General features: G+C 41.1%; 1 protein-coding gene across 1 annotated transcript in view; it reads right to left on the bottom strand.

Annotated features, from left to right (window-relative positions):
* TAFA4 (TAFA chemokine like family member 4) overlaps positions 1-27218 on the bottom strand; it is a 373852-nt gene extending 346634 nt beyond the window's left edge. Inside the window, exon 1 of the mRNA XM_082265571.1 lies at positions 26703-27218. The gene's annotated coding sequence lies outside the window, so the exon portion shown is untranslated. The remainder of the gene's footprint in view (positions 1-26702) is intronic.
* Positions 27219-27427: the final 209 nt, after the last annotated feature.

A 27427-nucleotide genomic window follows, 5' to 3' on the forward strand; every position in this document is an offset into this window, starting at 1 on the left:
ACAGGCCTCTTGGACTATGTAAGTTTATGTTTTATGGGTGCTCACGGTAGAACTGTGACTGGCATTGTTGTCGGGTGCTCACAGTATAACTTTGGAAAGTTGTTACTTTTGCAAAGTTCAATAAAGCTGTGGCTTTGCCCTATTTCCAACTTAATCAGATTCTGTGTCTTTTTGAGGGACAAGGTATTGGTTTATTAGCTGCTCATAAATGAGCCTATGCTTCTCAGCAGTCATTTGGATGACCTGAAAAGCCTATCTGATCAGGGAAGGTCTACTTGACATGGTTCTCGCCATGGCTTACAGACAGCCAGGCGTGGCCTCCGTTAAAGTACCTAACATGGGATTTGAACCTGGGTACTTTGACATTCTTTCCTGTTATCCTACCTCTGAGCCACACTTCAGCTCATATGGATCCAGTCTTGTTAATCTGATATTGCCTGCACCACTAGGGGACTGGACTTCACCTGAGTATACTCCTGTCTCTCATTGTCCACCTGAAGCTAATTGCTCATTTAAGCAAGCTATGAAACACTGCCTCTCGCTTGGAGCAGTGTCAGTTCATTGCTGATCTTTGTTCCAGATAGTTCTTGTTTGACAGACTTTGTTCCTGTGTTCCTGTTTCTTGAGTGTGTGTTTCAGACTGACTCTGGCTTCCATCCTTACCTTCGCTCCTTGTTGTTCCTGCGACCTTACCTTCCTCTCATCTCCTGCCGGACTCGTGTCATCCAGTGACTACAGTCATTCCTGGACTTCCCTTCCCATTGTATGCCTGTCCTGCTTATTGGAGCACCTTCCCTGCCAAGCCCCCGTGCACAGATTCACAGCTCAGGTGGATTTCTTACCTGGTCACCTTGGACTGTGGATATCTGCAAGGGTGAGCGTACATCTCTGCGTTACAGACTCCAACAAAGGTAAGCCCCGTGACACTACTGTTATCATAGGAGTGGAGGTTTGTTTCTAGATTGTGAATAGGAATGGCTACACACAGGTCCTACATTTTGTATTTCTTCCACATATGACAGTAAAAATATAACTACGGCTAAACCTACTTTAAGTCCCATTTTAAGCTTATTTTTATAAACCTTGTAAAAAAAAAAAGGCTGTATACTTATTTATTGTGAAGCAGCTCCAGCCCGGTCACATGATCTCTCCAGCTGCGGTTAGTGTGTAGAGAAGAGATCAGCAACAATGGCTACAAATGCCTGGGAGAAGTTGTCACCCATAGGGTCACCCATAGGGCCAAAGTTGTCACCCCAAAATTGGCGCTATATAATATGACAAAAATTAATGAATTTAATCATCATTATTGAAATAAATGTCCATACTGTGAAAATTGCCCTTAATATGAAAAGAAGTCCATATCAACATGTATAGAAATAAAACACCAGTGATAATATTCAAATATATAAATTAGCCGCAATGCAGCTGTGCAATTCTTCTGTGATGAAAAAACCTTTACAGCCCAGAGTGAATCCTTCCCCGAAACTAAATTACCAAAAAATCGTGACCCTCAAGGTCATCAACACTTGTGGCATAACCCCGCCAGGGCCTCTGGGATGAGAAGTAGCATGAAGTGTATGGATCCAAAAGGCTGTTAACTCCATGTTCACCTCCACTTGCTACGACTGCTATAACATGCCCATGAAAAAGATAATAATCCTCCATAGTGCAAATTGTATCAATTTTGTTTTAAAATTAAGAGATGCACTTTCAGAAATCCAGACAAAGATGGCATAAAAATAAAGCCAGCCGGCTGATCCAACATCACCCTTCCGGGATATCACGCGGTGAAGTCAGCACGTCGCGAACCGATGCGTTTCGTCACAGATGACGTCATCCTGGGGTACTTATTTCTATACATGTTGATATGGGCTTCTTTTCATATTGTGGGTAATTTTCACAATATGGACATTTATTTAAATAATGATGATTTAATTCATCATTTTTTTACATATTATATAGCGCAACTTTTTTGATATTTGGTTTGTATTGTGTTTGTCTTGCACTTAAGTTGCTGCTCTTTATCTTTTATGTAAGCGAAAAAATTTTCCTGTTTGTAATTTTGGTAATTGGTTTGGTCATGCAACGTCATCTGTCCTTTTTATTCTTTTCTTCAGCATTGCGTTGGTTCTGAATGCTACAGAGAATGGTAAAACCAGCACTGGAGCATGAAGAGGGTAATTACTCTGAGACTTGTGGCTATAAAGATGAATTTAGATTAGTTATCATGTGTTACTGACCTTTGTTTTATTGCCCAACATTACTCAAAGATGTAATAAACTGTTATTTTGTTGTTGTCATTCCACTGAAAACCTTTCGTATAGTAAACACTCTATTCCGAACCCTCATGTGGAAGGGTAAGGCAGCTAGAGTACGTATGGAGCAATTACAGAAACCTCGCGAAGGGGGGGGCCTTGCCCTCCCTAACCCGTGGTTGTATTATCTGTCCTCCCAGTTGCAGCATCTGGTGGGGGCCGTGTCCGGGACGCGTACTGGCGCGGCGCTGGAGGTTATGCAGTGGTTTGCTGGCGCGCGGGGGGTTTACCGGAGGGGCTTGAGGCACAACTTTTTTCTAAACCTAACAAGCGTTTCCCGACATATAGATTACTACAAAAAATATGGGACAAAACTAAACAACTTCAACGAGCCTTGGGTTACACTAATTTTAGCCCGATCTGGGACAATAAGACTTATCCTGAATTGTGTAAGCTGGACCAGGCAGACAGGTGGCGTGCATACGGGGTGACTCACCTTGCCCATATTATGCAGGAAGGGACACTTCTGACTTTTGAACAGCTTAAGGAGCGTTTCTCGCTTCCGGACAGTATGCGGTTTTACTATTTTCAATTACGGCATGCAATGCGGGTGCAGGCAGCCCGGGGACAGCTCTTCCTGTCCTCGACCCCTGTTTTCTTCCTTATGCAACAATATACGGATACCAAGGGCTTCATATCTGGTTGCTATGCCTCTCTTCTGGGTTCGTTCTTGGAAAAGTACCCGAGCTCGGCGTGTGATCGTTGGAGCGAGGATGTGGGGGAGATCCCGGGGGAGCTGTGGGAGGAGGCCTTGGAGGTAGTTCGCAGCTGCTCTCTCAATGTCTCCCACCAGGTGTCGCAGCTTTATATCCTACTAAGAGTGCATCACACCCCCCTGAGGCTTCATGCAATGGGTCTTCGCGACGATGATCTCTGTGGCCGCTGCCAGAGAGAGAAGGGGGACTTGGTTCACTTGGTGTGGAGATGTCCAAAGTTGCACAGATACTGGTCAGCGGTGTTATCTGCCATTAATGGGGCCCTGGGGGTGGATATCCCTAGGGATCCCAAACACTGTATTCTGGGGTTACTGGAGTCGATAGTGGAGGATAGGTTTCTGAGAGAGGCCGCAACTCGGGCACTCTTTCAGGCCCGTTTACTTATCCTGAGACACTGGATAGCACAGGAACCACCTACGTATAGGATGTGGCTGGAACAGATGGCTTCTACTTTGCGTATGGAGAAGGTTATCTACCAGCACAGGGGGGTGCCTCAGAAATTCGCTAAGGTTTGGGGTGTATGGTTGGACAGTCCGGGCATGGCCCCTGATGTTCTAGTTCTGGACCGTTTGTTATTGTTTTTTTTTTTTTTTTTGGGAGGTACTCCTGCTAACTCTTGGTTTGCATGGGGGAGGGGAGTTTCTTGCATTTGCATATGTTATGTTCTTTTTAAAGTGCATCGAACTGTACTTATATGTGATAACCTTGGGGGGGATTGTGACATGGCATGGACTATGTACTGTATATGGCTTGATGTTGCCATCCGACAGTTTTTTCTTGTGTTTGTTTTTTTTTTTTTTTTTTTTTGTCTGCATGTAATGGTGTGAATTTTTCTCAATAAAGTTTTTTTTTTTTTTTTTTCTTGATTTAAAAAAAAACTGTTATTTTGTAAGACAAAGAATTAGGCTCAACACTCAAGCAGCAAATCAAAAATCACAGTTCATGTCCTAACTCAAAACTTAACATTGAAGATTAGAATTAGCGAAAAGCATTTTATTTCAGAACAAACATACCATATCTCTTCTGCAATAAAGGATTCCTACCTGCTTGTCCACAATCTTTTTAAAAACCTTGGGCAATGTGCTGTGCATGTGCAGAAAAATTTACTCCTGTGTGTATGTGCGGGATTTACACCATCATAGCACAGCCAATGATGATGGCCAAAGATCACAAACCTGGAAGGAAATGGGGAAAGATGTTGGTGCCAGTGAGGAAGTGAGTTCAAGTAAGTCCTAAGCAGACTTCTTCAATAGACCAGAGCAATGCACAACAACAAATCTGAGACTTTCTCTTGCCTGAGTATGGTAGTTGAAATGTTTGCTGGTTTAAATGAAATTTCGATTTTTATTTCCTCAAAATTTTGGTAAAAATCAGGAGATTTAATCAAGATTTTGATTAAATGTACTGGGGTCAATTCAATTGGGAAGGAGACCTAGAGGCTTTGTAGAGCTTTGGATGGAAAAAGGCCCACATGTTACATGCTAGACTTAATTATTGGTCTCAGCTGTCCACAGGTCTTTATGTATAACTGATGCTCAGGGCTGTCTTTCTTTGCTATGGGAGCCTACTGCTGGTTGAAAAGGCTGAACTCTGACACAACACTAAAAAGGTACATGAGATTCTTCTTTGTTTTGTAGAACTAATAAGATACATCCTGCTACTCAAGAACTGTCCTGGGCTAGTAGCTTGGAGAAGCAGCTGTTTTCTTTGTTTTAGGGCATGGGTGCCCAACCTTTTGACTTCTCTGGGCCACATTGGGTGTAGAGAAATTTTCTCGGGCCGCATATAAAATATATACTATAGGTAACCACTTTACCACCGGAGGATTTTGCTGTCTTACGTCCAGGCCACTTTTTGCGATTCGGCGCTGTGCGACTTTAACTGACAATTGCGCGGTCGTGCGACGCCGTACCTAAACAAAATTTAAGTTTTTTCCCACAAACAGAGCTTTCTTTTGGTGGTATTTTATCACCTGTGCGATTTTTACTTTTTTGCGCTATAAACAAAAAAAGAGCGTTTATTTTGAAAAAATAACAATATTTTTAACATTTTTTTATATGAAACCCCCCCCCCCCCCCCCAAAAATGTAAAAATCAAAATTTTTTAAAATTTTTGGCCAATTTGTTTTCTGCTACCTATGTTTGGTAAAAAAAATCACAATAAGCGTATTTTGATTGGTTTGCGTAAAAGTTATTGCGTTTACTAACTAAGGGAAAGATTTCTGTCATTTTTGGTGTTTTTTTTTTTAACGCGTCGATCTGCATTTTTTTTTTTGCGGGACTGCGACATTGCGGCGGACAGATCAGAACCTTGACTGACATTTTTGACACTTTTGGGGGTACCAGTGACATTACTGCAGTAATCAGTGCTATATACAGTATATGCACTGTTACTGTAAAAATGACACTGGCAGGGAAGGGGTTAATTTTATTGGAGAGGGAGGGGTTAATGTATGCCTGGTGCTTACTAACGTGTGGGGGGGGGAGGTGACTGAGTGACACAAGGACAGATCGGATGTTCAGCTATGCTGAACCATGCTATCTGTCCCTGCCTGTCACTTAGGAGATCCGCCCGCTCTGTTTACACAAGCGGGCGGATCTCCAAACTAGATTCCCCCGACGATCGGGAAAGAGCGGCGGCGATCGCCGCCGCCGACTCCCGCTGTGACTGAACACAGCGGGAGCGAGCCTCCGGCGGCGTGCGCACGCCGCCCACAAGGGGCGGAGTCCAGCGACGTAGGTCTACGTCGCTGGACGATAACGAGCCACATTGCTTCAGTAGCAGCAATGTGAGCGGAGTTAAAGTGGTTAAGGTATATAAGTAATAAAATGCTGCCGTGCCCTTCCTGCGCCGCCGCACCCCCCGCACTAATTTAACACAACTAGAGGATGATCAAATGAAATGGGATCAGTATACAGAGATTTACTTCTTCTGAGAGATACTAAAGGAACACTCTAACCACCATGAACACTTCAGTGATTTGTGGTCATGGTGGTAGGAGTCAGAAACACTGCACATGCTCGCCTCCCCCCTCCCCTCCGAGGCAACCTCTGCCTACTGTTAGTTGGAAGCCGCTGTGGCCATGCCCCAGACCCGACTTCCTTCCTCCCCAGCAAAAAAAAAATTGCCAGGGGGCAGTGGGCCGCATTGCCTGGGGTTTCGGGCCGCATGTGGCCCCCGGGCCACAGGTTGGACATGCCTGTTTTAGGGTATGAACCTGCTGAACAAAGACTTTATGTGTTAAAATTGTGTTTGTTCCCTTGCTGAATAAAAGTGCAGGATAAACCTACTTGGGTTGTTTCTGGGTGTCTCTTTCTTGGGCATGGTTTACCTCTGCAACTAGGAGTTGAGCTTGCCCCCACTTCACAATAAATAAATCAGCTACACACAAAAAATAAATAATTACAATTAAAAATAACACTACAGGGTCTATATATTAAAAAAATTGATGTACAAATGTTACAACCACTTGCACAACCACAACGAAAAAAAGAAAATCACTGGTAGTGCCTTCTGGCGACCATAATATGGTATTGTCCTGATTGAGGTATTTCAAGAAAAGCTCCGCATTGTGGCCACTAGATGGCACTTACAATCATAAGAAATAATCATATTACTCAAAATACAGTGGTTTGTCTTTGAAGCTGTGTGAATATTTGTCACATTCATGCAGCAAATTTTTAAATAAATAGACCCCTAGAAGTAATTTCATAAATGTTTCCACACACCTTTTATACAGGCTTCATACATTTTTTCCAGTTGAATCCAGAACCAGAAAAAAAAGATAATTTTTCTTAGAATTTTTAGTAGCACAGGGATGGGGCTCCGCTCCTTTCACACCCGGGCGTTTTTGTTGCAGGCATTTATTGGGCATTTTTTGCAAATGCAAATAATTTCATTAGCGCAGGGATGGGGTTCCGCTCCTTTCACACCTATATGTGTGTATGTGTATATATACATATATGTGTGTGTGTATATATACCCCTACACAGAAGTTCAGATGTCATGCCTGCCTCCACAGACGCCCAAAAAATGCCCGATAAACGCCTGCAACAAAAACCTCCAGGTGTGAAAGGAGTGGAGCCCCATCAGTGTGCTACTAAAAATTCCAAGAAAAATTACCTTTTTTTTCTGGTTCTGGACATGCTGAAACTTCACAGGTACACATTTTAGACCCCCCAGACACTAAATCCAAAGAAATCTCATTTTTTTTTCAATAATTTTTTTAATAATTGGCTCTCTATCAAAAACGACAATTTTTAAGAACTTTTTTTTGTGTGATTGAGCATGACCCAGAACCATCATATTCTGATTGGCCAAATACAAAGTCGTACAAAGTCGTCTATCATACAAGTCGCGCTGAAGTCGCGCAAAGTCGCGCTGAAGTCACGCTGAAAGTCGCGCTAACAAGTCGCCCCTTAAGAGGCGACTTTCTGGTCACGGCAGTGTGAATGGAGTCTAAATAAAATAAAATAATTACATCACCTCAAAAAAAAAAAATTACACACTGTAAATAAAAAAAAAAACGCTTCCCATCTTTATACATAAATCAAAATAAATATAAATACCTGTATCAGAAGCCTCTGAAAGAAACTGCACAGAGCTTCCCAATGTTTCCAGACCAGTGAAGCTGAGCCTATTTAAGAGAACCGTGAGTCTCTAAAAGGCTAACAAAATATCGCTTACCAGTTACCACAACTAATGGAAACCTCTAGGTACATGACTGCCAGTTTGTATCTCCTGGGGCTGCAGAAACCCAGGTTGCTTTGTGATGGAAGCAACGGCCAACCTTTGTGGTTGTAGAATCTGGTCATTCCCTCCTTTCTCTTGAATTTTATTATTAGTTATTAAGGCCACCCATTACAGTGATTGGCCAGAGATGGTGAGGAGGCCAGAGATGGTGAGGAGGCCAGAGATGGTGAGGAGGCCAGAGATAGTGAGGAGCAGGCCAAAGCCACTGACCACAGGAGTTGGTTGCTTTTTCCATAAAAGAGAGACCTGGGTTTCCAAATGAAATCCAAATGATCATGTGTGGTGAAGGTGCCTGCCTCTTTTGAGGGAGTGCTGGTTCTCTTTAAAAATGAGTTCCACCTTTCAAAACTTTTTTTATGTTACACCCATATTAAGGGTGTAATATGAAACTTGGGGCCATCCTTCAAACCTCCACCCTCAAACTGCCCCTTCCATTTTTGTAAATAGTGGGTACTTCTCTCTGCAGGCATCTGTTGATTTTAGAGTTTGGTTTGCCTTTGCATGGCTAGAGCCACATCATCCATTCACAGATCCATTTACACGGATCTGTGATTGGAAGCATACAGGTCCCATCTTCCCCTATGGCAGAAAGACTCTTAGTTCTCCATAGATCGCAAGTGCAGTGACGTAATCACACTTGCAGTCCATTTTTTTTTCCTCCAACTCCATAACTGAAGGTTCGTATCTCCACATGCACCTACGGCTGGAGGAGTTGTCTGCAGGAGCCTGGGCATTGTACTCGCAATCAACTCATCACAGGTTACAATGCTTTGCAGGCTCCAATGCAAAAAAATAATAAATGCACACTTTAGCTTTTTTGCAATATGGGCACAGGTGAAATTTGCCTTTAAAAGAGAAGTACAGGATTGTAAAAAAAAAATAAACCTACATACTCACCTATCAATCCAATGCTGCAGCTGTCCCTTGCCAGCTCTGCACTGAGAACAGAGCGATCAAACACCGCTATTATCTCAGCTCTCGGGTCCACTCTGAGTCACCACTCTGGGCTCTGCCCCTGCAGTGCTCACTGGAGCACCAGACTGTGGAGGGGGTGGGATTGACTGGCTCAGGTTCAGGTTCTCAGAGGTGCACTGAGAGGCTGAGCCAACCGCCGGTCAGGAATCTGGGTGGATCCCGACAATAGTAGAACCTGGACCGGCTTTGTGGGCTTTAGCCCACTGTCAGCTGATTCTGGGTCACAGGATTGCAGAACTAACTGCACTCCTGTGACCCATAGGAGACGTATGGCCAAGAGAGCTTTGGCTAAACTTCTCCTTTAAGTTTTGCTAAAAATAACATTTCCATCCTTGTGCTAATCTATTATTCAGAAACAAATGGTTTCCACCTGATACTTCTGAAATAGGTATTTACTTGTGACCAGGGCCCTTTAAAGCCCAGGTGAAGTTTATAATTTCTGCGTGCTGCAAAATGACAGCTTTCCAATGTCTTAAGGGTAGATTCAAACGTGCATTTAAATTTCTCTTGCCTCTGAAGCCTGATCCATGGTTGGATCGATGTCCCGCAGCTACTAACAGGCAAGAAGAAAGCGATGCAGTGCCTCCTCACCGCTAGGGTTGCCACCTCATCCCTTTAAACCAGGACACTTATTAACTACACAGGTTCTGAGGCTAATTTAATGCAGATAAAAAGGCACTAGTTGAGTTTAATTACCACCTTAATTAATCAGCCACAGAACCCGTGTAATTAATGTGTGTCCTCGTTTAAAGGGATGAGGGGGCAACCCAACTCACCACCTGTTTTAATCCCATTTTTGCAAACACACTCAACCACATGCATTGTGCATGGTTACGGAGTGTTTGCGGTGCTTCTCCATTGACTTGAATGTGTAGTGTTCGGTGCTTCTCCATTGACTTGAATGTGCAGTGTTTGGCAGACTTGCCTCCCACCAATCGCTCACAACATTTTAATTCAGCTTTGCTGTAGGCAGGAAGCATAGCAGCCGTGGCATGTAAACATCCCTATCCCATATAGCAGGGGTCTGTTGGCGGATGGCAAAATGCAGCTCAACCGCACATTTTTGCCACCCTCCAGCCATAAGTCTAAACAAGACCTAATGTTTTACCTACAATACAGATGCTGCATTGCCACATGCACTGCTACTTCCTTTGCCAGTAGCCTGAAGTTAAGAACCGCTGCTTAGAGGCAGCAATCTCACTGCAACGGTCTGACATGCCTCCTAATGAGTCAGGCCCATAGCTCTGCAACCAGCAGGTAGTATGAGCTTTGCTAATTGCAGTACTATATGTCAGACCAGGGCTGGTGCAAGGATTTTTGCTGCTCTAGGCAAAATAAAAATTGCCGCCCCCCATATGCTCTCCCACCCCCATCCCAAGTTGCTGAAGGGGTTAAAACCAGTGGCAGCTGGTGCTCCATCGGTCAGGGGGGCGGCAGACTGACCTGACCATGGACCCCCACATCACTCCAGAGTCCAGTCCACACCAAATCCCCCCCCCCCCCGGGTGCCAGTACACTTACCTTGTTCCTCCGGAACACGCGGCAACAGCTTCCCCCTCAGTCTCCTCCATGTCCCCTCTCGGCGGTCGTCTCCTCCCTCCTCCTCCTCCTCTGCCAATAGGATATCTTCTCCTTTGGCCAATTGGGAAACAGGTCTCAGGACCCGCTTCCTGATTGGCCAGGAGGAGAATCAGTGTGGCAATAGTAAATATTCATTCGCTACTGTCACACAACTGGGTGGGTTCGGGGCACAGAGCACTGCACCCAGAGCCCACCCTTTTTTTGAAGCCTATTAGAGCCTCTGGCTCTAATCACGTGCTTCAAAAAAAAAAAAAAAAAACACTCATTGGAAACCATGCATCCGGTGCTCTGCATGTAAATTAGGGGGCCGGACGCATGGATAGAGAGGGCATCCCCCCGGGCCGCCACTGGTGACTTACCTCGACGCTGGGTCAGGCTCTGCCGGCACCCCCTACTAAGTTGCTCCCTAGGCGGCTGCCTAGGTCGCCTTACAGGTAGCGCCGGCCCTGGGTCAGACTCATCAAGAAGAAATTCTGACTGCTACAGATAGACCAATGCTTCCACATAAAAAGCAATAGGGGTTGATTTACTAAAACTGGAGAGTGCAAAATCTTTTGAAGCTCTGCACAGAAACCTATCAGCTTCCAGGTTTTACTGTCAAAGCATAATTGAACAAGCTGAAGTTAGGCTACCATGCACAGCTGCACCAGATTTTGTACTCTCCAGTTTTAGTAAATCAGCTCCACAATCCTTAGCTAATGGCTACTGGTAGGGAACTGGCAGTAATAGAGGGGGACCACCAGCCCTCTTGTAGGGGACCCAAGCACACAGGGGGACCCACACAAGGAGGGTGATTAGTGATGGACAACAAATACAGAAATCTTCCTCCAGCACCTGAATATGATCTCTGTCCCTCTCCCTGCTATCAGCTTTTATCTGCTGAGAAAGAGACAGTTGTCCCTCATGAATCCCCCTCCCTGTGTGGGCCCCCTCTCAGCACTGGCTCTAATGTTAGCTCTGCTCCTGAGTTTATCTGTAACTTTGTTTCTCTCCCTCTGTCTCTCTGATCCCAGAGCTCCAATTGCCCAGCCTGTATATTTTTTTCATCTCATCTTCATTTTTATTTATTAACATAGTTTTTTTTCTTTTAGATTTAGCAGGAATTATCTGAGTTGTGTTGAATTTGTGTCTGCTAATAGTCTGCTAATAGTGATTTTGGTGTTATTTTTAGCTAAATATATCTTTAATATTTTATTGGGGGGCCCTGACAGGTAGTCTGTACGGGGCCCTGCGATTTCTAACAGCAGCCCTGGGCATATGACAGCTAAGACATTAAAAGCAGTTTCTGCAGCCTGAAATATTGGATGCATTGTCCATTAGACTTCAATTGGACTTTAAATAAAATCTATGGAGGGTAACAGTGAGAAATTAACTCTAGAAATAAAGTATGCACTACCTTATACATTAATATTTTTAGCAAGGGTACACAGTTTATTACTCACTAATGTTTCTTTTTATTTCTTTTTTTGCAATTTTTATTCCGTTTTCATGTTTAATAGACAACTCAATTAAAACCATGCACTCAAGTCATTGAAAAAAGAAAAACAGATACAATACTTGTCTCTAGTACCAGATGTTAAGCTTGGCAGATTTTTTAAATAGATCCGCAAGTTTTTTAACAATGGCAGCTATAAATAATATGCACAATGCAAAAATTGAATACAGAGTGTACTGTACACTGATTGAAGATATCCTTGAGCTTGCACATGCATGAGTTCTGCTTTCAAGCAGGTTTTAATAATTCACTCAATGCGATTCATCTAAATAGTCATTGGATTTAACATGATCATTAATTAGGGTTTTGCCTCTAAGTTTTAACATTCATTTGTGAGGCATTGTTGACAGATGTGAAACGCAGTATTTGAATTTCGAACTGGAATGGTAAACTTGATGTTTATTGTTGATTTTAACGTGTGTCACGTTGCTTTGCTTTTAATTCACTATGAAAGCTGATGTGAATACATATCAAATTGAGTTACCAATGCCATAATGGCATGGAGGAATGGAGGCAGCAACACAGAGCCACCAAATGTATACATTTGGATAAATTTTACCTTTTTGTTGGCTCCCTCTTCTGGTCACATGTGGACGTGCATTGCTAAATTCAGCAAGAGAACTGTGGGGGAAAGGGGGTGCAAAGGATGCTAAGGGGAATCAAAAGACCTTTTATAGTTCAGGAAACAGGGAAAGCATCCCTCCTTTCTCTTGTTTGGTGGTCTGCACAGTTGAAAAGGAGGCAGACATGATACTGAATTCAATAACGCATTCTATCTTTAGTGTTTTATTTAAATAAACCCAAAACCAAATGAAGGGCGCTTGTACAAAAAACACATTTGAATAAATAGGGATGTTGGTATTTATGTGACATACAATGTTTTATTGCACCCATATAACTTTGCTTAATAAGCTTGTACAAAAGGGCAACCTGAACTGATGATAAAACTGATTTTAAAGTGGAACTTTGCCAGAAGCAGAGATACCTCCCGGGTAGCTCCACCTGCCCTCAGGCACCACCATTATGGCATCTGTGCAGATGTACCCCAGGCCTTTGGGTCCTGTCAGAGCCAGTCAGCACATCCTCACATGTGTATGTGATTTTCCTTGCACGTGCAAAGACTGATAAGGTTTTGGACACCCCTGGCACTCTGCATAACACATATGAGAAAACATTTTTTTTTTTTTTTTGGGGGGGGGGGGGCTTTTCTGTTTTTTTTTTCCCTAGGCCAGAATGAGATGTCCTCTCCCAGCAGCCCTCTGGGAGACCCCGTCACATATCCCCGGAGGCTGTGGGAGCCCATTCACAGAGTTGGGGGGCTGTGGGATCTCTGCCGCTATTAGGGTCAAGGCTGCCTGAACCGGAAGGAGACACGTGGTTAAGGAGGACCAAGGTGTCAGCAACAGTGGGTTGCTTCAGGGTAATGCTGGATCCACTTGGTATGTGAGTGTGTTTTTTTTTAACTCAACCCAGTATAACAGGTAAGGAGAGATGGAGAGGGGGGGAAGGGGGAAAGGGAAGTTCCCCTTTAAAGCTGAACCACAGGCAAAATGCTAGATACACATATAAAATGCATATGTTTTACCTGCCAAAGTATTTGTACTACCGTTCTTCTACTTCTTGGATTTACACACCTCTGCCACTATTGGGGTCAAGGCTGCCTGAACCTGAAGGAGACAAGTGGTCAAAGAGGACCAAGGTGTCATCAACAGTGGGTTGCTTCAGGACCATGCTGGATCCACTTGGTAGGTGAGTGTGTTTTTTTAATTCAACCCAGTATAACAGGTAAGGGGAGGTGGAGGGAGGGGAAAAAGAGGAAAGTGAAGTTCCCCTTTACAGCTGAACCACAGGCAAAAAGCTAGATACACATATGAAATGCATATGTTTTACCTGCCAAAGTATTTGTACTACTGTTCTTCTACTTCTTCGATTTACACAGCTCTGCTGTAGCTCAGTCATCATACTTATAAGTCTCCTCCCCACCCCACAGCCTGTGACTGGACAGTGAAAAAAGAAGTGGTAGACTGATGAGCTCATCTCCCTGTCAGTCTTCTCTTTCCCTCTATCAGCATTCTCTTTCCACTACAGTAGAACTCATTGGATCCTGGTGCTACTTGGCCCTTTCCTTGCTGACCTCTGCAGTGCAGGGACTTCAAGTTCAGGTATTTATTTGCTTGCATTAAAAAAAAAAACAGTACCTTTAATGATCTATAAATGGATACAGAACTGCATTTGTGTCTTTAATATCTCCAAATTGGCCTTAAAACCCATACTTTTTCTGTACTTTGGTTTCTTTAATATCTGCTTGGAGTTCAGCTCTATACTGATTTCAGATTGTTCTTAAATCCAAGCCATTTTTTTACTTGTTTCTGAGTCTCAAGCCTAGGCACCTTATGTAAGGTGAGATTTCTATGGTTTCTATTGCCATTTCGCTCTTCTACTCTTTGCACTCTGTTGTTAAATGTGTCCTTTAGTGTCAAAAACTGCTCCGTGTTGCCAACTTGGTGTGAATTAATTTTTATCATACCAGTCTTCCCCATACCAGCTGTTATCTTTTTAATATATATGTTTCCACAATGCAGGTCAACAGTTATTCCCTGCTTTATAAATAGTTTCAATTTATTTTGTCCAAGTTGGTATGAGTGTACTTGTCATGGCAGCATTTTCAGGTTATAATATGAAATGTCCTTAAATGTATGTTTCTAAAATGTCTGTACCCATTGCATTGATACTAACCCTTTATTGTTCCTTACTTTAAAATGTATTTTTGGCAATCTTAGCATGAGTTAATGTGTCCTAACAGCTCTCCTTATATCCTAATTGCACTTCACATGTGTGACATGTATCTGATCTTATCTACTTATTATAAATAAACTGTTTAATTAACTCACCATTGTGACAGCATTTAACCCATGGCCAACCTGGCATGGGTAAGTTTGATGTATTTCCCTCCAGTGCTTCCAGTCCAAGCCTCCTAAATGTAAATGTATGAATGTCCAAGAAGTAAGTGCTAGGCTTTTAGCATCCAAACTACCAGCTAAATACAATTAATTTGTATGTTTTTACTATTATACCTGCCAACATATTGGTATTCTGGGCAGATAGACTTATAATTGGCATACTGCACTGCTTGGAAGATCACTCAACTACTCCATGGTTCACCTTTATGCTTCCTGGATCCTTTTCTTGCTAGCTGAACAGAGGTCATGGCGTTGATTTCATTATTCAGTGATTCAGTGAGTAGGCTGGAAACACCGGAATCTACTGCACCACCAGGGTTTGTATAACTAAAGGCAAAACTTTTTTTTTTTTTATTTGGATACCATGGAGAGGAATTAGAACATCTGTCAGGTTTTTTTTTTTTTTGCTGTCTGTGCCACCCTATTTGTCCTGTTTACCGTTATCACCAATGGTGAAAGAAAATCCAACATTTTGGGTTGTAACCAGAACAGAAATAGAAGGAAAATAATCCGATGGGGACACTCAATTGACAACCAGGGATTCCCTTACTCTTCAGGGATTTTCTCTCACTTCCTGTTTGGCCGTAGGACAGGAAGCCATGGGAAATCTCCCTAATGGGATACAGATGGCAAAAAACTGACATGTTATATATAAATCACCTTTCCCTATCCCAAAAAAATAAAATCCTTCAGTTCTACTTTTTGTATGGCAGTGTCAATTGGAATATATATAAGGCACTCCCAAAGAGATATCAGGAGAGGGTTCAGATTTTAAAAAGTCCGATTTTATTGATTTAGAATACACCATAAGCCAACACTTTTCTGGGTTTTTAAGATAGTTCACTTCACTAGGGCTGTAAGAAATAGAGAAATGATATATAAAGTCTATTTGTTGGTGGTACTAACATAAAATATGGTTATAAAGTCATCTTTATTAGCAGCTTAAACGTAGTAAAATGATCCATAATTATTAAAGTGGTATTTGTTTGTTTCTCTGATTCTTGTAGCTCTGATGAAGGAGGCATTTTCTGACCTCTGAAAAGCATTGGCATTTATTCTACATCTATAAAAGCAAACTTTTTCAAATCTAAAGCTTCTACCAATATTTATTTATTGCCCCTTCTTACATACCTTTTAACTGGTCTCACTGGAGATTCCACTTCTCTCCACAGTAACCTTGGCTTACGAGTTACCTCAATTATACTTACCCAGTATTTGGAACCAGACATGTAAAATTTAACTCCCATTGGCTGTACAGTGTCCCAGAGGTCCTCAAATTACACTATTCTGTGTATGTATATATATATATATATATATATATATATATATATATATATATATATATATATGTATGTATATATATATATATGTATATATATATATATATATATATTCACAGAATATCTGTTTACATCATACAATACCATGTATTATCTTCTTAGTTCCAAGCCACCCATTTTTTTAACCCTGAACGCATTCCTACCTAAGGCCCAACTCCGGGAAATCTAAAAATTCTCCCTTGCAGTGGGACTGCCGTCGCACTGCAAGGATTAACTGCTGTGAGGTAAGATAAATGCTCCTCTACTCTGCCAGCCAATGTAACATAGGAAACGGCCTCAGTCTATGCTTTTCCGTAGACCACACTGATGCGTTTTACCCCACCCATCAGGGTTTAGTCATAGAGGTTCTATGACTGTTTCCTACTCTTAACTTACATGGGCTGGCAGGGTAAAGCGGCATTCATCTTGCCTCATTGTATGTGATCCTAGATGAATATAGGGAATGGCTGGCACCCCGTCTCTCAGGATCAAAGGCGGTATTTTCTCTCCTGCTTGAGCGGCGCTCTAAGCTTTGTATTAAGGATCATCTGCTAGTTTAAGCCAGCAATAAATGGATCGGAATTCGGCTGGTTCAGTAGAGACCAGTTGAATTTCAAACCATGTATGGGCAGGGAGATTGTACAGAAGTCAATCAACTTCTGTACAACTGCCCTGTTGGATTTTTCCCATTTGATCAGTGCTATACTCAGCAATGCTGATCAGTGTATTCTGATGACGGGGAAGTCTCCCCACTGTCGAGATACAATAGCTCAGCAGGGAGGATTCCCCCATCCACATCGAGTGTGGGCCATGGATCCTGCATTAGTCTGGATGACGTTAGGACCACAGACCACTGGACCATAAGGGAGAAGACGCTGCAGAGACTGGTCTAGCAGTATAGAGGAGTGGAAGATAAGAGTAAGTAAATCTACTTCTTTTCTAAACTCCCTAAGAGCCCATTCACATTGAGGCGACACGACTTTGGGGGGCAACCTGTGAAGTCGCGTGCACCGCTGTGCACCGCGACTTCGGCGCGACTTGCACAGACTTCACATAATGGAAGTCTATGCAAGTCGCTCCGAGGTCGCCCCAAAGTAGTACAGGACACTTTATCTAAGTCAGAGCGACTTGTGTCGCTCCTATTAGAACGGGTCCTGTACTACTCAATGGACCGCGACTTGTCAGGCTGACAAGTCACCTGACAAGTCGCGCTAATGTGAATGGGCTCTAAACCTAAACAGGCCCCACTGCGAGGGAGAATATTTAAAGTAATTGTAAACGATCACCTTGTTACATAGTTACATAGTTAAAACAACCCTTTCAGTTTAAAAAAATAAATGAAAGGCAAAACATTTTGTGTAGATATAAAAAAAAACAAAATAAATACATTTTTCTCTTTTTTATAAGTGATCACATATACTCTGTTCTGAGCTGCATAAAAGCTGAGGGGAGGAAAAGCAGCAGCATACTGAGCTTCCCAGTGAATGGCTATGCCGCGGGAGCGTGTCAGGACAAGTCTGATCACTGGAAGAGAGCACAGCTAGAGAACTGACCATGGTGTGCTCTCCTGCTTAGTGTGGTTTTTAATAAAAAAGAAGAGGGACTAGCATGATCATCAGGATTTCACATAAAGGAAGCAACACAAAGAGAACAGGATACTTTCTCATACAAGTACATGGTACAGCAGGCACATATCAGGAATATGAAGTGTTGGGGTAACAAACTCTTTATGTTTTCTTGGAGTTCAGCTTTAGGAACTGCTGTAAAACAAGAATACTATTCTTTAGTTTAAAAAAAAGTTAACCGTTTGACTATCTGTGCTTGAATGTCATTCTCTCAACCCCTATTTTCTCCATATGCCTTGATATATGATCATGTGACCAACACCACAGGGCGCCCATAACACCAGATTCTGCAGAAAAGCATTTTAAAACTTATTTTTGCATTTATGCTCTTAGGAAGCCTGTGAGAAGAGAAACATAGCTACCATTGTTGACCTGGTTTCAAAAGGTACATGCCCCATGGCTGTCAGTCTAATACAGTTTTTACTGTCTAATAAGCCTCTGACAAAGTGTAGGCATGCAGCCAAGCAGAAAAGTATGAACTTCCACTCTGTATGTTTGTTGCAGGTCAATGACTCACTAGGTACTGAAGCCATGATCAGAATAATGGTTCTGTAGGTTCTCTTTAAGGGAGCACTTTGGTTAGGCTAATGGTTATTTCAGCATAGCACAGCACAGATCTATATTAATTGATTTGGGCTGGATCTGGGATTCATTTATGAAAGGAGACAGTTAAAGCATGAACAAAGTTAATGCTGATAACTTAAAGTGAAACTGACATGGCCTAATCAGGTATTGACTTCTGTTCAAGTGAGCACTAAACAACACTAAGCCAAAGCTTACTTTCAACTGTCAAACTGCAGATCATCAGTGGCCGGGAGTAGTTCTGCCATTAGGGAGCTTGGCATGGCCTCTGACAAAGGACCTTATGTACACACTGGGCCCAGGATCTAAGGTGGCCTCGCAAGGACACAGATGTTAACTTGTAAATTAAAGCAGGTACTTGTGTGTTACAAAGTGCCTGTACCTCAGCAGTATTGTTAGCTTGGGTACTTTTAGAGGCATGATCACTTTACTGTAAGTACATTTCATAGTTGCCAACATTTTAAAAATATTTCCAGGGACACTTTGCAGCACAGCTATCAATTACCACACCCACTTCCCTGAAGCTCCACCCACTCTGCATAATTAATCTCGCCTACTTATCAGATTATAGAGTCTACTCAATATAGAGAGAATTACAAGAAATTAAAAAGGGAATTTCAAACATAAGGCCACAGTAGCAGAGTTGGAATAATCCTCCCATTCAGCTGCACTACTTCTGCGTAACATTTATGGGCAGCCCGATAAACAAGCGCTTCCAGGGACAATATATATGACCTGGGACAGGCTCCTATTTGCAGGGACTGTCCCAGGAAAAAAGGGACAGTTGGCAAGCATGACATTTCTTTCTGCCACCAACATGGTTCAAATTACAATAGTGGCTACTATATATATATATATATATATATATATATATATGTTATATGTAACTACTAGTAGTTACTTATATTTATATATATATATATATATATATATATATATATATATATATATATATATACACACACACACATATATATATAGATATATATATATAGATATATAGCTATATAGCTATATATAGATATATAGCTATATAGATATATATAGATAGAGATATATACAGATATAGATATATATCTATATATATAAATAGAATATAAAGTCTAACATGGAATATACATAATAAACACATAAAAGTAAAAACTCTTCTACAATAATTTTCTTCTTTTCTTCTTTTCATTAAAAATAAAAATCACTTTTACTAACATTGATTTACCAATTAACAGGTTGAAAGATAACAAGTGACTGTGTCCCTCTGAGAATTCTCCAGCAGTGAATGCTTCATTGCCAGTTTTAAATTCTACATTTAGCGATTCCAAACTTTAAATAAATTATCAGCCGTGTGTATATTGACCAGAGTTGACAGCTATCCACTTACCAATGTAGGTAGTGGCTCACTCATTTGTTCTGTCAGTAAAGATGACCAAATTAAGTTAGAATCTGTATCTTTACTGAACATCACTGCTGGGAGGCAGATATTGGCAGTGACTCTGCCTATATGTCTAGCAGGATCCAGTGATTGTACACTATCTAGCTGATAGACGATGCAATCACACAGACAGCTGGACTAGGGGCCTCTTTCCTTGAGAATTGTGATTGGGTTATCTGGCTTGCATGAGCATGTCTCCTATCCATACACTGTTGGCCTTATGACCCAGCCTTGCATATATCACAGCAAGGGGCAAAATAAAGCTTTTGTAGAGAGAACTACTAAAAAAAATCTCAGCATGAACTTTGCAAATAAATTCACATTGCTGAGTTCTTTGTAGGGTAAAGTAAGTCAATTCAGTGCAGAATGCTGTTGAGGAGACGGAGTAGTAAGCCTGATGAGCTTGTATGCTGCTATTTCACAGTGATCATAGATTTAGGAGTGTGGACAAACATGCAGGCATGTTCTGACTACCTTGTAAGACCAGGGTCTGCTGGCAGACTGTAAACTTTGATTCTTTTTAAAATTGAGGCCCATACATGGTAGAGTGTAGAGAACACCAGATGCTGCAAGTGCTAGAAGGGTGGGGGTTAAAAATAATAATCAGAACTGCTTTTCTAATCTATGTGACCAGTCTGTCCCCCCATGGGCAAGGGACATCTGCTGGAGCCTTTGACATAAGGTCATTAACCAATCCGTCCAAAAACATCTGGATCAGGTGACTGTCAACTCAAGTCAATGAAGAGATTCACAGGGTCATGAAATATCTATTAATGTTGACTTTTTGACTGTTTTAAGCAATCATTTTACTGTATATGTGTGAGAAAAGGTATGAGAATGGAATCATTGGAAAAACTATTAACCAAGCTAGTTGCAGATTTTAGGTCACTCTTCAAAAGACCTATAGATCCTAAGTCTATTGAAAAAATACAGAGTGCAGAGAGATGGAGAAAAATAAATCATAAACTTTGGTTCTAAAGTATTTTGCTGCCTACGTATGCACTTTTGTTATGTATGAAATAAAATAATAATGTAAATAATCCAAAGAGGGCCCATGATTGAGTAACCTTTACACCAATATTCTCAGCAGTATGACTGATTCAATCACCATTTGCCATTGATGAACCAGTAAGGTTTTTCTGTATGGTGATAAAAGGGACTGATACCTTTTCTCCATAAGAACATTTCTAGAACCACATATGTACCACCATCAAGCGTTAGAAAGGAAGGCTACAGTAGATCCATTGGTAAACCATTCTCAGCATAGAGAAGCAGATTGCTCATTACCCTTCTTCGTCATAGAGACATATGTCCAAGGATGGCCATACATGTCAACAAATTGCAGACAGATGGATTTAGCAAATTAGAGGATCAACATTCTCAGCCCATGGAATTTGACAGAACATTTGGACCTGTTGTGTAGGGTTTCCCGACATGCCTTAAATATTGGATGTGAATGTCCAGTTAGGGATGGATTGTTCAGAGGTCTACAAGTTATTTTCAAATAATCAGATCTCTATATTTGACAATATTTACCTACACTTAGACAATTATTACAAATTAAAATTCAGTATAAAGCCAGACAAACCAATTTAGTCACTGACAGCGAACATGACATTGGAAATGTCAGTCTATCCACATTTTGGTATTTTCACATTAGACAACCTTGATGAAAGGCAATAAAAAATATACCTTTTCTTCTCTTTCTGCACACTTTTTTTCCCATAAACTACTGGGTCAATGACTGCAAACTCAAGGACAGCAAGTCTATTCTGCGCTGCCTTCACCGCTTCATACACTTGAACCACATCAATCAAACAATAGCTTCATTTTTTTTTTCCCTGCCGCAAAACAAAACACATTCCGAGAGAATAAGAATTCTAAATATAAATTGGCCCACATCTGCAAAATGAATACCTTGCACAAGCAGCCTGTGTCACGCTGGAAAATGAATATGTAGTGACCTTTCCAATGGCATGCTTCCCATTATGCTCAACTATTAGAAAACACGTTTCCTTTTTAATAATGAGGTATGCTCCTACTTTCAAAATATATATTCAAGGATTCTGTTTGTTTATGCATTGAGCCCATGTATATAATTATAGTCACATAATTATTGGTGTATGAATGGATAGAGCAAGATAAATGGATAGATAGATAGATAGATAGATAGATAGATAGATAGATAGATAGATAGATAGATAGATAGATAGATAGATAGATAGATAGATAGATAGATAGATAGATAGATAGATAGATAGAGTATATAAAATGCACATGCTCATTAATAGTATAACATATATTTTTATATAAAATTTAAGATATAAGATTATAAAATTTAAGATATAAGATGCATATTTGTATACATGCGATGCATTAGAAAATAGCTTCAATGCATAAATATTATCACATTATAAATATGCTTAATATACCTATATGTGTTTTTGCGTTTTTTTGTGTATGTGTGTATATATAAAATGTTTACGCACAAACTTTCATGTAAGTTTTTTTTGTAATGCACAAATGTAAAAAGAGTTAAATATCTTATTGTCATTCATACTATAGTTTTGTGTGTATTTTATAGAAATACACGTATGCACATTATATACACTATAGCGTACATGCCTGCATAAATGTTAAATATTTGAAATGCAAATATTAGTAGAATACAATACATGACTTTAATAAGATGGACACAAATCGCCTGCAACTCTGTTCTACATACAGTCTAAAGAACATATTCAAATATTGACTTACACATTCAGAAGCTAGCCTTAAAAATATTAATTATGTTTAATCAGGCTGTTAACTGAAGCCATTAATCTATCACTGCGCCGATCTGATTTAATTATGAAATCTAGCAAGCTAACATGTGTGCTTATGACATAATCTGTCATAATCAGTGTTTGTACCTGAGACAATCAAAGTGTGCACAGTGTCTACAACTTTGTCCTTATTACATTGCACAAAATATCACAACAAGTTGCTGAGATACTGCTTGATTATATATTGGAAAAGGCATATTTAGGAGGACTCCAACTGGCACACTGTACCTGAATGTAGACCTTGAGTCTTAAAGATGGAGCACACTTGAAATAGCTACTTGTTCACTGTAAGGACTAATGACTTAGTTGACAATTTGTTTTAATGCTCCTTTAAAAAACGGTATTTATATGACACACAAATGAAATTGAGTATTCTATTTAGAGTATATCTAGTCCATTGTGGGCTTTTTTTATGCTGGTCCCTTTTAGAGAGAGTTGATGACAATGACAGAGAAATGAGTGGAGAGAGAAAGAGAGAGAGGATAATGGGGGAGATGGAGAGGAAAATACAAAAGGAAGAGAGGGATAGAGAATGGGAGACCAATAGAGTGAGAGAAGAAGAGACAAAGGGATACATGGTATAGGAAGAGGAAGTAAAAGAGGGAGACTATTGAGGTACAAATAAAGAGTATGAAGAGAATAGCACTAAGGGAATAATAGAAAGGCAAGAAATTTAAAGAAGAAGAAAGATAAAGGAAGAGAGAAAGAAGAGTAAAATTAAAAATAAACATAATAATGGAAATAGGACAGAAAAAAAGGAATAGAGAGAGAAAGTTGGAGAGAGGTTAGGAGATAACAAAAGGAAAAGCGAGGATCAAAGAAAGAAGTAGTAGGACCGAGAGGTAGAGTGAGGACCAAGAATAAGGAGGGGTACAGAAGAGCGTAGAAGGAAAGGGTGCCGGTAAGAGAGGGGACAGAAGGGAGCGCTGGAACCTTGGGATTATCCTAATATTATGAGGGGGTATAGGTGTATAGGAATAGGGTGTCTGGATTCTTAAGCCTGGCAGCGTCTCCATGCCAAAGGACTTCCACTGTCTCTTTGGTTTCCCACTGAGGGAATCTTAGACTGAAGAGCCACAACAAAATGTATTCATTCAGATATAGTTTTATTCCAAAGTAAGACAAAACTTTATTCCAAAGCCAACTCATTTCAGGGGTCAGCGAATACCCCCCTTCATCAGGGCTGGAAATTAAAGGTAATATTTCCTGGACAAAATTGTTTTTTTTTTTAACTAAACTGTTAAAAAGCAGAGCCCATTAGCTGGTTAGAGGAGGGACATGGGGAGACAGATGGAATGGGGCAGAAGGGAGCAGAGGGAGAAAGTGAGAGAAGGGGATAGATGGGAGCAGAGAGAAAGGGAGCAAGTGTGAAAGAGAGATGGAAAGGAAGGGAGAGCTATAAAAGGAAAGAGAGAAAGAGTGCCAATATGGGGGAGGGAAGGGCAGAGAGGAAAGGGGGATGGCAGAAGGGAGCAAAGAGAGAGAGTGGTAGTGTAAGATGGGGCCAGAAGGGAGCAGAAATAAACAGTGAGATGGGGACAGAAGAGATAAGGGAGAGAAAAAAAGCTGATACAATGAGAGAGAGAATAAGAGAAACAGATCAAACTTTTTTTTTATTTTTTTTACAAGCCTATGGGAAATAATTGAGTGTAGGTGCTAGGCAGCAATTGACCACTTTCAGCACTAGCTAGTGGTCAGGGACCAGTCCTTCTCAATCTACCATACTGTACACTCCTACTGCAAACCTCACAGTACTTACTCTATTACAATAGATATCAAAGCCAACAGATATAATCTCCTCATCCAGCAGCTGTTCTGAGCACTTCATCTATCTCTATAGAGTAGAGTGCAAATCAGAACACAATGAACAGAGCGCAGCTGACCTGAGAAAGCATGCCTTGCCATCTTATTCCCTTTTATCCAGCTGACTCAATAGCAGAGCAGACCTGTCGCCTCGCAAGGCTGCCACAGATACAGTTGATCTATAAAGGGATAATGAAAGTGATCCTAGAGGCACTTTCCTTGTGAGTGCAGAGGATCGGTCAGTTGTCCTGGAAGCAGCTCGTCCATTTCATCAGCCTAGGGACTGTACAGCTGGCCCCAGCACCTGAGGATGCAACCTCCAGCCCAAGTTAAAGGGGCATCACTGTGTATATTGCTGAACTACTTTACAATGGGTAAATAAATTCTAGACCAATATAAATCCTGATGTAGTTACCACAACCAGTAGCCCATTAAACTTTAGTGCAAAGCTCCTTAATTGCAAACCACTGCTAGCTATATACATGTAAAAATGTAATGTGCAGGTAACATGCTAAAATAATATAGCACTGCAGCAGGCAATAATGATGTTTTGTAGTAAATCATAGCAACCAAGCAGATTTTACATTACACAAAAAGATGTTTTGTGATGGGTTTAAATACTTTTCACTTTTCTCTATAAAATAAATGCACCAGGGCGACAAGCACTCAGTAATGAGGGCAACACAGATCAAGCAGACTGTGAGCATAAAAAGCTTGACAGTTACTTAGCCTTCTATCTGCTGTGGAGTATAGTCGCTTGTCTATGATTTAAGGGAACCAACCTAAGGGCAAAGAAATCAGCTACAAATATAAAGGACCTTTACAAAGCATGTACCCTGCCTTGTAGCACTAGGGTCTTCACTTCAAATCCAAATCAGGACACTATATTCATGGAGTTTGGGTGATCTTCCTGTGCTTGGGCTTCCTCCCACACTCTACAGACATGCAATAGGTTAATTGGCTCCTGTCTAAATTAGCCATAGTATGTTTATGTATGCATGTGAGATAGGGACCTTAGATTGTGAGCACTTTGAAGACAGGGACTGATGTGAATGTACAATATATATGTAAAGTGCTGCACAAATTGTTAGTGCTAAACAACTGTAATAAGTTATCAAAAATAAACGTTCCCAAAATAAAATAAAAAAACATCTTCTTAGGTACACACAAATCTATTTATATATTAACATTTTGGTCACACTTCATTGCCATACTGCTTTGGCAGAATGCTACTACAGAATGAGATATACCCCTATGGCTATAAACATTGGGGTATGTTTCTGATACTCATTAATGAGAGACAAAGCCTCCTCCATCTACAGAACAAGTCCAGTTGACTGTGACTAACTACTACAAGCTGCTTCTATAGAAGCGAAGGAGTTAAGTGCATTTTACAAGCTGTTCTTTATAGAGACATAAAAAACTTATCTTTCTTAACTCCCTGCAGACTTTCTAGAGATGTTCTATAAATGCCGTATTATATACAGATCCCCAGGGGCATTTTCAGGGGTCCTAGGTGAGCAGGGGCTCACACATTAAAATGTTGAGGAACTGCTAGAATACCTTGATGGCTACTTTGGATCAAATCTAAGACTAATATATTCTTAACAAAAATATGAATTGATCTAAAAACTAAACATGACAGCAACATAAATGATAGATGGATTGAGAAGTGGATACATTGATTCAAAATTGTATAATGCATAGAATGTATCATGTCCATATCTCAAAGGAGACCTGGAGCACTTAATAGAAGACCTGAACCAAAAAAAGAAAACAGGGGCACACAGATTAAGATGTTGAGGAACTGCTAGAATACATTGATGACTACTTTGGATCAAATCTAAGACTAATATAATTTTAACAAAAATATGAATTAATCTAAAAACTATACATGGCAGCGACATAAATGACAGATGGATTGAAAAGTGGATACATTGATTCAAAATTGTATAATGCATAGAATGTATCATGTCCATATCTCAAAGGAGACCTGGAGCATTCTATAGAAGACCTGAACCAAAAAAAAAAAAGAGAACAGGGGCACACAGATTAAAATGTTGAGGGACTGCTAGAATAGGTTGATGACTACCTTGGGTTAAATATAAGACTAGCATATTTTTAACAAAAATAGGAATTGATCTTAACACTGCACAAGATTGCAAAGTAACAGATGGGTTGAAAAGTATTGTTTTAAAACGGTATAATGCATAGAATATATAATCTCCATATATCAAAGGAGACCTGGAGCTCTGAGTAGAAGACCTAAGGCAGGTGCCCTGGTGTCAGGGTCTAGCAACACCCCTGCAGATCCTGAAAACTCACCAATGAAGGGGTTGAGCTTTGCTCCTCATCCCTAACAAAGGCAGCCTTCAGCCATGCAGCCGTCCAGCTATCAGTCTCGTTCAGCGGAGCTGTCCAGCGTCCAGATGGTGCTGAAATTCATTTGCCGGCTGTAATTCTCCTGGAGCTGACCGGGGTGTCCATGCTGTAGGTGGATCAGAAAGTTGGGCTCATCCAAAGTGGCCCCTCCATTCCCCAAGACTGATAATAAAAAAAAGTAGAAGTGATAAAGGTGTACAGCCCAGGTGTAGCATGCACCGTCTAGGAGGCTCAGGCAGCAGTGCTGACAAGTTAAATGATGATCACCAAGAACTATAGCAGGCAGGTGTGAACTAGTTTCTGTGCTGGAAGAGAAGGAGCCTTGCAGTGAAGTGGTCACAGTCCTCAGTGTGTGGTGCAGAATAGCAGCTGCCCCTGTGCTCTTGGAGCAGAGATGTCAGTTACCGGCAGCAGAGAGAGCCACAGACAGATGCTTTGCTTTGAATCCAGAGTGACACTAACAAGGCTGCTGTGCACATAGGAATGATTGGACTAGACAAAGATCAGTCTGCTGTTAGGGCTCCTCCTTGCAGCCTCCTGCCCTCCCTTTCTACACAGTGTCATGTTCCCCCTTTTACTATCTCAGGCTCAGATGCAACCTCTTTGCCAGTGCTGATGTGCCTCTGAGCTGGTATGCATGCTCCTGGGGATGCAAACCATTTGTACCA

This window comes from Pelophylax lessonae, assembly GCF_965119305.1.
Source record: "Pelophylax lessonae genome assembly, chromosome: 8".
In the NCBI taxonomy this organism is placed as follows: Eukaryota; Metazoa; Chordata; class Amphibia; order Anura; family Ranidae; genus Pelophylax; species Pelophylax lessonae.